Below are 12,540 nucleotides of genomic sequence, written 5' to 3' on the forward strand. Positions count from 1 at the left end.
CACACACACACACACACACACACACACACACACACACACACACACACAGACACATGCACAGACATATACACACACTATATATATGTGTGTATATATATATATATATGTAAAATGTATATATATAGTATACACACTATATATATATAGATATATCTACATGTATATATATATACATAATTTTTCACACACACAAACTAGATAGAGCATATATGTATATTTATAGTGCGTAAAATCAAAGTACTTTATTAAATAATAAAAAATTAGTACTAAAACCAATTTATTTGATTAGTTCTAAAAGTTCTGCACAAACAAATGAAACAATTAAAAAAGCGAAGCTTGTTTATTTACTTTTGGCCCAATAAGTTGTGACCTAAATGGAATAAATTGTTGAATAAATTGGTGTCATGGTATATAGGAAGGCTGAGATGTTTTTTACTTGTAACCTGTAAACTTTGATAATAAAACTCTTGTATTTTACTCTTCAGGGATAGATTCCATCTCATGGAGTGGGCCTTAAATCCAATCAGATAATGGTTGGCTACTCCCACAATATTTGTATCTATAACGTAACCATTACACAGTTATTTTAAGATTTTTGTCACATATGCTTAAGATAGTCCAAGATGTTGTTCTGGTTATTGTTATTTTATGTATTTAAAGCAACTGTTCTGAGAAAGGTCCACATGGCTCACCAGACAGCAGAAGATGAAGCTTCTTGTGTAGAAGTCAGAATCTAAAATGAGTTTCACCAAGTGCTTTGGTTGATATACTGTTTTCTGTGATGAGAACACACTTTGGTGCTTTATTATGAGTTTAGGCATGGTTAGAAAAGGCATCAGATGAGTTTATGTATTTATCTGTTTAACCAATTCAAGATGCTCTTTCTGACAGTGATGAAAGAATGAGGATGTATTGAATCCAGTACTGCCTGCAGGTCTGAGTCAAAGGGGATAATTGGCACTCTCAGTGTGGGTGGTAGATTTTTAAAGATTCCCGCTGGACTCTTAAACTAATAGCATTTCTCATTGTTCCATCTGGTGGCTATTCAATTGTCTAAAGTGTTTATATAAAAACAGATTGAGCCCAGTAGAAATGACTGCTGTCCTTTGAAAAAGTTACCTAAATAGTTAACTTGGGGATTTGGATTTAGATGATTCCTACTGCTCTGGTTGGTGAGTCCCTTTCTGTCCTTAAATTGTTTGTTCAAAAAATATGATGTATGTAAACAGTGCATTATTTTATTTTGTGGAATTTTGGTGTAGGCCAGGCATAAGATGCTTAAATGAGCATTCCCCAGACACTGTATCCCTGGTGAAGTTCATGGTTGGCAATGCACTTCTTAGTAATTGAGAGGATGCTGGGTTCTTTTGCCTAGGTCTTCCAGACGCTCTCTCTCTCTCTCTTGCTTTGCGAGGCTTGCTTTGCATGCTCACGCTGCAGAAGGTCATGACCATGACTGTGACTCTGTGCTGATCTTGTGACTTCTAGGCAGTCATTCAAACCAAGGAAAGTCTTGAGGACCAACAATACAACCTTTTTAAAGGTTAATAAGAAATCTGTATTCTCAGAATTCCTCAGATCGATAGATACATTGGTAATTTTATTGGAACCCTTTCCTTAAAAAATTATGATGCCCACAGACATTACATTTTATGAGTATAAGAAAATGAGCCATTTAAAAATTGGTAGGTATGTTTGTACATGAGGCTGTCAAGAGGATTTCATTTCCTTGGAGCTTAAAATAAATGTTACATTAGCACTTACGGCTACATTAAGCATGGCTGAGATTGTGAATTATTTCTGAATATTTTCTTCACTTTCAAGATAGCAGGAACATATTTCCCTCCAGAGCAACTACTTAAATAAGAAGAGTGAGAGGTTTTATTTGCTATTTTCTGTATACATAGTCAGATGAGACACTTTGTTGAAGTATGGCACAGAAAGCATTGGTTGGCTCAATGTGTATTTAATGCAGTTCCTACTGATAGCTGTGGGGTCACCAAGGGAGAGGCCTGTGCTTGCTGTCCAGGAGGCCACAGATCAGAGATTATCACAGATTTGGGAATTTGCTATGAAAGGGTACACTCAGGTTCTGAACGACATTAAGAGGATGAATCCAGTTTAACATGAGAGGGGACAGGGAGAGACTAGAAGGGTGATGACAATACACAGGATTTCATTTCAAAGAAAGGATAATTGAGGATAGGAAACACATTATTTTTTATTAATTACAGTTTATTCACTTTGTATACCACATCCCCCTCCCCAATACCCCTCCCAATCCCAACCTCCCCCCCTCTTCTTCTCCTATGCCCCTCCCCCAGTCCAATGATAGGGGAGGTCCTCCTCCCCTTCCATTTGACCCTAGTCTATTAGGTCTCATCAGGACTGGCTTCTTTGTCTTCCTCTGTGGCCTAGTAAGGCTGCTCCCTCCTCAGGGGGAGGTGATCAAAGAGCAAGCCACTGAGCTCATGTCAGAGACAGTCTCTGTTCTTATTATTGGGGAACCCTCTTGGACACTGAGCTGCCATGGGCTACATCTGTGCAGGGGTTCTAGGTTATCTCCAAGCATTGTCCTTGCTTGGAATATCAGTCTCAGAAAAGACCCCTGTAACCAGATTTTTTTGGTTTTGTTGCTCTCCTTGTGGAGCTCATGTTCCCTCCAGGTCAAGAAAAAAATTTTGTAGCTTACCTATTTTAATTTATTTCATTATAGATGGAAAATAGACTAAGAAGTGGAAGGATTCAGTCAAGTTAACTTAGCAAGCCAGTGCCAAATTGTCCACCAGCATCTAAGTTCTTTGAATCCTGTGCTGTCAACATTTCTACTATTAAATGTAGATCAAAAGTCTTGGAGGAAAAGTGGGATGCTGCAGAACACTTCCACTTTCCACATTAACGTATCCCTTGATGTTGCCTTTGCTCTGGTTTTGTTCATGCAGCCCTTTCTAGGACAGACTAAAGATTTTCTTTAACAAGTCTTTTGTAGAAGATTATAAAATCTGAGGCTTGATTATATTCAGCCTTAAAAGTAAAGACAGCATGAGCTCCTATGCAATTCAGAGATTGACTTCAGTATGTTTCACACTTGCTTTAGAACAAATAGACAGAGAACCCCAAACAAGCAAGCAAGCAAACCAAGTGAGTTATAGGCCATGGTTGACCTCTGAGTAGGATTCCAACCTGAGCGTGATCCAACATTGACAGTAAAGCTTGGCTTCCCTGTCGCCTGCACTGCAGAGACTTGACATTATCAAAAGTGTGTGCCTTTCACATCAACATCATTTAAGAAGTGATATAGCATATGACAAAATACTGTGTCGCCCAATGTTACACCATGCTTTTCTCTTCGCTGTCATGTCAGTGCCTTAGGAACTGTCCTGGCCACTGCGTATTTTGGGATGAATATATAGAATGAGAAGTTTTTATTTGACAGGAAACATTGTTTATTAGCCTTTGCATTAAAAGTTATGAAAATATTGACAAGTTTATCATCAAAGATGACAATCTTGAGTATGAAAAATAATGAGAAGCTAGAAGAGCTGTATTTCTTAAAAGTCTTGAAATGTTCTCAGCTGGTGGTAGCAAACCATGTGGAGCTGTAGAGAGAATGTTGGGGACAGAGAACCAAGGTTACCCTCTAGCCAATTCCAAAAAAAAACTCAAAGGAAAATGCTGTGAAGTAAACTAACTCACATAACTAATGTTAATGACGCTAAAAATATATTCCAGGTGGGGGTTTCCTGTTTAACTTCCTGGTGTAGAATATATTTACATATGCAAACTCCTTTATGCCTCTAGAACAGTGATTCTCAACCTTCCTAATGCTGTGAACTTTTAATATAGCTCCTCATGTTATTTATGGTGACCCCCAACCATACAGTCATTTCATTGCTACTTAATAACTGTAGTTTTGCTACTGTTATAGATTGTAATGCAGATATCTGATATGTAGGATATCTGGTAAGTGACCTCCAAAGGGGCCACAACCCACAGTTTGAGAACTGCTGCCTTAGATCAGGACCAGGGGCCATCTGTTTTAACTCCATGGCTTTGCTGAATTTGATGGCTATCATCAAAATTCTAAGCTAAATGGTACTAGGAAAAAAATAAGCCTAATACTTCTATAATTGTTGTAAAGGGGAACCCACTGGACACTGATAGAAAATAATGCCAAACTGACAGATGTCCTTCAGTTGTATCATCAAAGAAACCCCTTCCTTGCATGCCTGAGGGTAATTGCGGGTTCAGACTCCTCTGTACTGTACTCTATAGTACTCAGTTCAGGGCTAATTTGGAGTCTAGTGTCAGTATTAATTTCATTGCTCACATTCGTCTATGTCTTATATAAGTCCAGCATTTGGCTGCTACAACATAGAACTTCTCAGTAGCTTCAGCTTACAGAGGCTAGAATTACAGAATAGAGGATGAAGGCCATTCCTTTAGGGAATACCTTCTCACTGTGGGCTCACATGGCCTTTCTCCTACTGCCCTAAATGGAAGGGGTGATAAAAGGGACTTTCTGGCATCCTCTTTTATACACCTACTAGTTACACTTGACACCATAATGGTTTATGTCAGTTGACTTCATAGAAGTCCTACCTAAAGCTTAAGCTATACCAGAAGTTATATGTATTTCAGAATAATGTCAACAATTCATCCATACTCACCACGGTTTATTATTGTAAGCTAAACATGGAGAAATAATTGAACCTAACAGCTGCAGAGGAACGGGACTAAACCGCTCCAGATGTACCGCAACAAAAATGTGCTCATTTTATAACTTCTGAGTTGTTCCTGATTACGCAGTGATTGATGAAGACCCACTGACCAGGGATCTTCAGAGGAACACGACTAATAGAATAGATGTTTCCTTGGAAAGGGGAATTGTGTTAAATTGGCTTACATGAGTGGAGACTGGCTATCTGCACGCTGGAGAAACCGAGAACCTGGTAACTGCTCGGTCCAAGAAACTGGAAGTGTCAGAACAGGGAGACCGACGACACAGTCCCAGTTGGAGGCTGAGGGCCTAAAATCACCCTGCAGTGCGGCGGATGTATTGATTTGTTCCCAGGCAGCCGAGCTAGGGTTTGAGGTCCCAGGCGAGAGCAGCAGCACCACATTCGCTTGCTCATGAGCAGTGAAGCTTGTACACGATGGACAGTCTTCACTTTTTACTTCTATTCCCTCCAGATCCCCCATCCCTTTGGACAGGGCTGAGCACATTCAAGGAGGTCCTTTTCAAACTTCAGTCACCAGCCCACATGACAATTGTGTTTGGAAATGCTCTCACAGACATCCAGAATGCTACTCTACTGAATTCTTAGGTGTGCATGTCTCAATCAAAGCAAGCTTACAGACAAGATTAACTCTGCCAAGTCGGGTGCCTGGTGGTGCATGCTTGTAATTCTAGCACTTAAGAGGCCAAGGAAGGAGGATTATGAATTCAGGGCTAGCCCAGGCTACTAAATCACACCCTCTTTCAACCAGAAGGAAGAGAAAGAGGAAAAGAGAGAAAGAACAGGAAGAGGAGGAGGTCAAAGAGATAAAGGAAAAAGCATAACCACACCAAAGGATACCCATTTAGAGAAAGAGAAATGCCCTAAAGAATCATCAGATACAACTTTGTAAAGCAGGGAGACAGATGGAGAATACAAAGCCAGATCTTTACCAGATCTGGTTCTCCAGAAGTTACCTGGCAGGTTTATGGGGAGGCAAAGCACCCACCAGCCCTGCATTTTCTTTTTCCCGAAGGAAGAAACAGCGGTTTAGCTGCATGCTTGCACTGGCATTAGCTTGCAATACAGTAGCTACTTTTCTTCCCAGGATGCATGCTTTTCCCCGTGGTGATTCCAGTACCCCAGAATATCCTCTTTGTTTCTGTGAGCAATGAGGTATTTTAGCAGTCCTGTGAGTGAAAATATACTAGAATTGGCTACCAAACCTCCCTGACGTACTTGCTTGGTGTACTGTACTGGTAGCTTGTGTCCTGTGCAGATTTCAGAAGCGCATGCCAGCATCTTGGGGAAAGTGGCATGGGCTGTGATGAGAGTTCAGGTTCAGTTTCGTCCCTCTCCCAAGCTACGACAGCTATACAACATGTGACAGCTCTTCCACTCCAAAGACCCACTCACTTTAGATGTTGGAAAAAGATCACTAGGACCCTGTCCACACTTGGAACAAAAGATAACATTGCCTCCATAAAATTCTGAACTGTATGTTATATATATGGCCCCTATGTCTATTTGTCTCATAGCACCGATTGTGGCAATTTGTTTTCCTGTCTGTATTCTGATCTTGCTTCCAAGCAATGAAGTCCTTTAAGAGGGTATTTTCTATTGCCAAAGACCAAAAAAGTAAGCAAGCAAGCAAGCAAGCAAACAAACAAAACCCCATCTTCTGTATTGTGGGATACATAAGAGAACAAATGAAATATGAGTCTGCCATTCTCTGGAGCACGAATCTTCCACTTCAGGGACTAGACTAATCACTGTCCTCTGAAAACACCCAGGCACACAATACCCTTGACAACTTTGGCGAAGAGCCTTATGAAACAGAATGATGAAAATGACCACTGCTAATTGGTGCTAAATCACAATTAGCGTTAACTTCCAGCTGCCCCTTCCAATTGTCCGTGCCTGCAGAATCTGCACAGCCCTGCTGGTGCACTCTAGAGGGGTGCAGCAGCTCTGGCGGTCGGTAGGGAATCAGGATCACCCGGTCTCAGGGCTGTGATGGCAGAGTAGAGACTGCCTCTGGGGCGTTGGCAGGAAAGACTCTCGGGAATTTTCACAACACTTGAATCTGAGCAGAGTATACTTATAGCTGTCTTTACCTCACTTGGTCATCCGGATTGCAAATTCACTCTGAGCTCTGCCCCCAGGACATGAAGGATAAAAAAACAGTCACCTTTGGGATGGTGAAGCTTCTGCCTCCTAGTTTAGGCACTGAGAAATTACCCCATTTGTACCGGAAATCAGTTTTGTTAGAGGCGAGCCAGGAGAGTTAGACCTGCGCATGCCTACATTTTCTGCCTCCAAGTTGGCTCCCATTTCAGCAACAGGGGTTACAGAAGCAACTTCAGCAATTCTAGAAGTCTGTCATGTGCATTAAGATGAAGCAGGGACCTAATTATGGAGTCTTTTGAGTCCTTAAGCGATTTCTATTTGGGGCTCTCTATTGGTCTGCTTCCAGAAAGAATGAAGACTTTTCACATTTAGTTGCCGGGACAAAGGTTGACAGATCTTTCACCCTTCAGTATGCCTCCAGAGCAGTCATTTAAGCACTGAGTTTCTCAGATTCCAGAGGAAGGGATGGGTTCAGTATTTTGCCATACTTTCCATTTCTTTTTTTTTTTTTTAAGGATTTTTTTAGTGTATTTTTTTAAATTAATTACATTTTATTCACTTTGTATCCCCCCATAAGTTCCTCCCTCCTCCCCTCCAGATCCTACCCTCCCACCCCCTTCTTCACGCATGCCCATCCCCAAGTCCACTGATAGGGGAGGTCCTCCTCTCCTTCCTTCTGATCTTAGTCTACCAGGTCTTGTCAGGAGTGGCTGCATTGTCATCTTCTGTGGCCTGGCATACTTTCCATTTCTGTTCTACCATTTCTTGATTCCCACCAATTCACATCAGTGGGTGGGCTACAGGAAGCACGATGCTTGTCAGAACATCTTTATTTAAAGGGAATTATTTCTCACGGATGAAAACACAAGGTTTAAATGGATGCTAAGGCCGTAGTGTATGTGGCATTCTTTTTCCTTGGTGCCTTTAAAGATTCATTTGATTTGGAATGCATACGATTTTCCCCATCAGACCATCTTCTGTTTATCTTTCCTTGTCATTTCTGGAGCATTAACAACAACGAAAAAGCCAATGAATATTCTCTGTGTGAGTATACCATGTACTATAAGTAAACAAACAATACTGAGTTTGAATCCTTCTTTAGGGGACTCACATTTTAATATATTTTTAGGAACAGAGAGCATTTGTGAGTTCTTTGCTCTTCACCCGAAAACAATATTTATATTCTATCATGTGATTTGTCACTTTAGGGACTTATTTCCTTCACTTTATAAACTGACTCAACTGATTCATTTGTTTCTGTCCTCAGAGTCATCTGGGAAAACATAGCGCTCAACAAACCTGAACTTGAAAGGCTTCCAAGATGCTTCTGAGGCTGGCCATAAAGGCTTAGCAGGGAACATATTTTCAGAAGCATCTGCTTATTTAGAGGAGGATTTTTCAGATGTTACAGTAAATTCAGCCAGACTGTCACCCATGAAGAGTAAAATAAACATTACACTTATTGTATGTATAATATTATATTGCATATGTATATAGACTACAAAGGAGTTTAAAGCATGCATTTTTTTACAAGTGAGAAAACAGAGAGCTGTACTGTAGTTGGAATGAATTTCTAATAGCTGACTACTCTGGCCAAAAATAGCATCTAGGTTCATAGAATGCCCTTTTCCTCCCACCTGCGATATGCATCTTTAAGATTTTGGCATTGTACCATAACAATGTTTCCCTAAAGGGATCAAATCAAGCAGTTCCACTAAATAGCCAGAGACACACAGATGACCTAAGGAAGTCACAGTAATTTCTTGTGGAGAAAGTCATTCATTTTTCTGTGTCTTTCCTCTACACCCTGTTATACTTGATTTGCTGGGTGCTTTTTGAAGTTGACATTTGCTTTCACGTAGGTTTCTTCTGTGCCCACAGTTTCACCCTCCAGAGAGTGAGGTTACCTGCAGGATTTCAGTAGAGGCATGGCCCCTTAGGAAATACTCAGTTTGAAATGGTAACCAGGCAAAAAACCTCAACTGCTAATTATGTGCAGAGGAGCCAGTTTTTCCTAAGTGCAGCACACACAGGGCCTATGAGACATTGGACCCTGACCAGAACTTTCTTCTTTTTAATCAGTGTCTTTGTGGTTACTGTAAGAGTGCTGGTGTATGGAGTTACCACTTAAATACACTGAATAGTCAGTAAGTGTTCTGGATCCTTTGACAGTCAGTTCCCCGTGGCAGGAAGCTGTACATTCCATCCGGAGTAAGAAAAACATCTTTAGTGCATGGAGTGCAGATATCAGAATGTTTTGAGAGGTCTCCTCAGTCTTGTGGAGTGTGCTACCACTCAACAGAGGGTCTGTGCCAGTGAAAAGTGAGAGGGGACCCAGCCTGGTGGATTTATGACTCCATCAATAGAGACTGACTGCCAGCTTGCTTGGAATGACTTGACACAGACACCTCCTGAGCAGACTGTTGGAGGTAGGGATGGAACAAAGCAAAGTGCCTTCAAGGAGCTTGTCATGTTTCTTCTAATGTAGCCGTATTGTCCAAAGCGTTTGCAAATGCCTCCCAAAATGCATGTTTGTTCTAGCACTGGAGTCATGAAAGTGGATCTGGTAGGGTTTCTCTAACCCATTCCATCTGGGACATTGCTTTAAAGGAATGGATTGTTTGTTTGTTTGTTTGTTTGTTTTGCCTTTAAAATTTGAACCAATTTATATGGAAGTTAACTGCAGTAATGAAGTGCAGGAAAATGAATGTTAGAGAAAAAAGCAAAAATATATGCTTCCTTTATGTTGATATCATGTAAAAGAAACAAGTCACATTATCTCAGCTCCACCCCACAACCCAGGCTCAGCTTTGGCCTTACTTCATTCTCCGCTCATGAGCTCCAGTTGTACATGGCCGCTGCTTTCTTCAAACTCCCACACAAACAGCTCAGTGCTGTGCTCAGTATCTTCTGCACGCTGCATTTAAGGCTCAAAGGATGTACAGAATGGAAGCTGTCTTCAGAAACCCAGTGTCAAGTTCTTAAATAGGCATCTCTCTTATCCCTCGTCTCTCACTGCACTCAAGTGATGTTATCGTTATTATGAATGAATTATGATGTCATAGGGTTCATTCATCTGACGTAGCATGTGCCACTTTCCTTTCTGGTGGTTGCATGTAATGCTCATAACAGAGTAAGTATTAAGAGGAAAGTAACAGACAGAAAGGAAAAGGGATTGGAGTGCCCCCACTTTTTCCTTTATCCTCCTGTTCTCTCCTCTTCCTCCTGCTTTTTCTTTCACTTTTTCTGCTACCTCTTCTCATCTTCCTTTTTATTTTTCTTTGTGGTGGTATTGTGGAAACACCTAAGCCCTTTTTTTTAATTCTGAAAAATGCTAAGATGTTTGTGAACATATCTTTAATAAAAATGCAGACACTACATTTTTAGAAGGTTAGAAAATCATCTGAGAATTATAAGCATACATGTATTTATATATTTGACCAGAGAATGCTATGAGCAAATATACTTTAGCTGGCTGAAACTTCTAAAAGAGTAAAGGAACATTATAATATTTGGGGTTCTCTCGGAGACAGCTGAATACTTTCTTTCCTTGGTATTGGGCTTGTAACTTGGGATGAGTCTTTAGTTGTTTGTTTGCAAGAGAAAAATGGAAGAGTCTCAACAGATGACTGCTTTCCATTTAAACTTCTGTGGACAGGAGAGGTGGGCCAGGGCTTACTTTCAAATCAGGACTAATGCAATTCTGGTTACACTCATAGTCATAAAATAAAGTAGTTATCTTTTCTCACAGGACTTCATATGCAGCAATGAGATGTTCCAAAAAAAAAAAAATCACAGAGATGTCAGGGTTCTGAGCTGAGTTAAAAAAAAAAAAAAAAAAAAACATGCTTCCATCTGTTAACGCAAGCAGCGGCCACTTGCAAAGCTATACACACACAGTGGAGCCTCTGTCAGCACCAAATTCTCAGTTAAGGTGGGTAACACCAATAAGTCGGGGACAGGCAAGGGCTGTGATGTTAAGTTTCAGTCTTGGCACGTTTGACTCACAAAGTGCAGTGCCCTGGTGTCAGCTACTGGAAAGATTTCCTGGCTTTATTTCACTGCGGGCACCAACATCAGCATGAGCCGAGTTTAACTTGACCTAGAGGGGAGCTCACCCTCACGCTGTAGGTTCTGAACTCATCCTCAGCTGATTATTGTTACCATGCCTCTATGGCTACATAAACCACAATCACATGGCTCTCTCTCTCTCTCTCTCTCTCTCTCTCTCTCATTTGTTTTTCAAGACAGGGTTTCTCTACGTAGCCCTGGCTGTCCTGGACTCACCCTGTAGACCAAGCTGGGCTCAAATTCACAGAGAGCTGCAAGCTTCTGCCTCTCCGGTGCTGGGATTAAAGGCATGTGCTACCACACCCGTCCTGAATGTGTTTCTCTTAATAGGAGATAGTCGTAAAACCCAGTGGGAAAACGCTTTGCAATATCTGCTTAAACTTCCTGGTAAATTTTATAAACTACAAGTTAATTTCACCTTTTTATTTCCAGTCACACATAAAATTTGAATTGCATTAAAAAAAATTTAAGTGTTACAGTGCTCAACCTTCAAGCCACATACTCAGCCCCAATGTACGCTTTTAGAGGTTAAAAAAAAAAAAGCAACCACTTGCTTTTATAAAATTTTAGCTTTCACTTGCTCTTAATTATATAGTGTATTTGAAGGACTTGCCTTTTATAAATACCATTTGTTTCCATCCATCTGCTTATAAAAGAACATAATAAAGAGGCCACTGGTATAAGAAAGAGAAATACTTCTCCAACAAGCTAGTTCTTCTGCAAAAATCTGTCAAAGAAAAGGTAAACTGATATCTTTATAAAAAAATATTACCTGCAAGAAAAAGTTACTCTTTCTATTCATGTTTGACATTTCAGAGTAAAGGTAAAATTCATTTTTAATGAAAAAGATTCCATGGAGTTATTAATTAAAAGAAACATGGGGAGATAAAACTGTCATTTTGAAAGAGCATCTCATGAATTAGAGAATGTCTCCAGCCAAAAGTTTAGCTTGGAGCGGTCCTCCCCAGGATCCATGTCTGCCTTCTCAGTGGGAGTGCTCCCACCTTGCCCTTGCCCAGCCCTAACTTATCATCATCATCGAGGCACAAGACGCTTTTGCTCAGAAGCTTAGAGAGTTCCACCAGCTTGTCGCCCTGTGGCCACATCCTTAAAGAAAACTAAGGCCAAAGGATCAACTCACTTGAAGGCTAAGGATGTGATCAGTGTAACGCCACACACTAGGGTAGTGAGGTTTCGTTTCTTTATTTCCTTTATTTGTGAGATTATAACATTGCATCGTTTCCTCTTCTCGTGGCTACTATAAACCCCTCCCTGACCTCCATGGATGGCCTCTTCCCCACCCATTAATTGCTGTTAAGTACATATGCATGTTTATATATGTATATTTCTAAAAAACAACCTGCTACAATCTTATCATAAAGTCCCCAATCCTTGGGCTCTCACAATCTTTGTGCCCCTCCCCCATCTGCAATGTTCCCTGAGTAGTATTTTTTTTTTTTTTAATATTGTATTGTTAAAGAAAAGTCACGTCCTGGCGACTGAGGGAATGAATATGAATATATTCTATTTCCAATGGGACTGGGTAGACCTCTTGCCTGGCTTCATATTTCTGTAGAGTAAATTCTATCTGTGTGAAAATGTGACGGGAGCTACAGTTATT

The sequence above is a fragment of the Psammomys obesus genome, unplaced genomic scaffold (genome assembly GCF_907164565.1).
Source record: "Psammomys obesus unplaced genomic scaffold, mPsaObe1.curated_primary_1811, whole genome shotgun sequence".
In the NCBI taxonomy this organism is placed as follows: Eukaryota; Metazoa; Chordata; class Mammalia; order Rodentia; family Muridae; genus Psammomys; species Psammomys obesus.